The sequence below is a fragment of the Hyla sarda genome, unplaced genomic scaffold (genome assembly GCF_029499605.1).
Source record: "Hyla sarda isolate aHylSar1 unplaced genomic scaffold, aHylSar1.hap1 scaffold_610, whole genome shotgun sequence".
In the NCBI taxonomy this organism is placed as follows: Eukaryota; Metazoa; Chordata; class Amphibia; order Anura; family Hylidae; genus Hyla; species Hyla sarda.
Window position 1 is genome coordinate 1 of NW_026610625.1, and position 664 is coordinate 664.

The following is a 664-nucleotide window of genomic DNA, read 5'->3' on the forward strand; positions in this document are numbered from 1 at the left end:
ATTTTTGAGAACGGGGGCCGATTTCGAAGCTTGCTTCCGTCGCCCTATGCATTGACCCGATATGGCAGTATCTTCGGGTACAGTGCACCACCCCCTTACAGGGTTAAAAAGAAAGATTCCTACTTTCATTGCTACCTGCTTGCTGGCTAGCCAGCTAGCCAGCCCTGTGGGCCTTGCTGCTGCTGCAGCCAAAAAACAAAAGGTGGTGCTGCTGCTGCTTCTGCTGCTTCTGCTTCTGCTTGTGTCTGGCCGCTGTTGGAGCGTCCAGGCACAGGACTTCTGCTGCTGCTGACTAAATGGCCTCCTTAATTGGATCATTTGAGTAGCCAGCACACCTGTGCAGGTAGGGCATGACATGATAGGCAGCTGCCTTGATAGCGGGTGGGTGCTGAATGTTCCTAATTGACAAAATAAGATTAATGCTTATGAAGAAATATAAAATCTCATCCCTTCCCCAATATCGCGCCACACCCCTACCCCTTAATTCCCTGGTTGAACTTGATGGACATATGTCTTTTTTCGACCGTACTAACTATGTAACTATGTAACATAACATGGGGGGGGGGGGGGTCTCCTGGCTGTTCACACAGGTGTGTCATTGCTGTACATTGACCATGCATTGCTTCTGTGGTATTGCAAAGGCAAAGACAAATGCTTCCAGCCA

At 49.2% G+C, this 664-nt stretch overlaps 1 pseudogene; it reads left to right on the forward strand.

Moving 5' to 3' along the window:
* LOC130341047 (U2 spliceosomal RNA) lies at positions 1-93 on the forward strand (annotated as a pseudogene; the record flags this gene model as incomplete).
* Between the last annotated feature and the right edge of the window lie 571 nt (positions 94-664).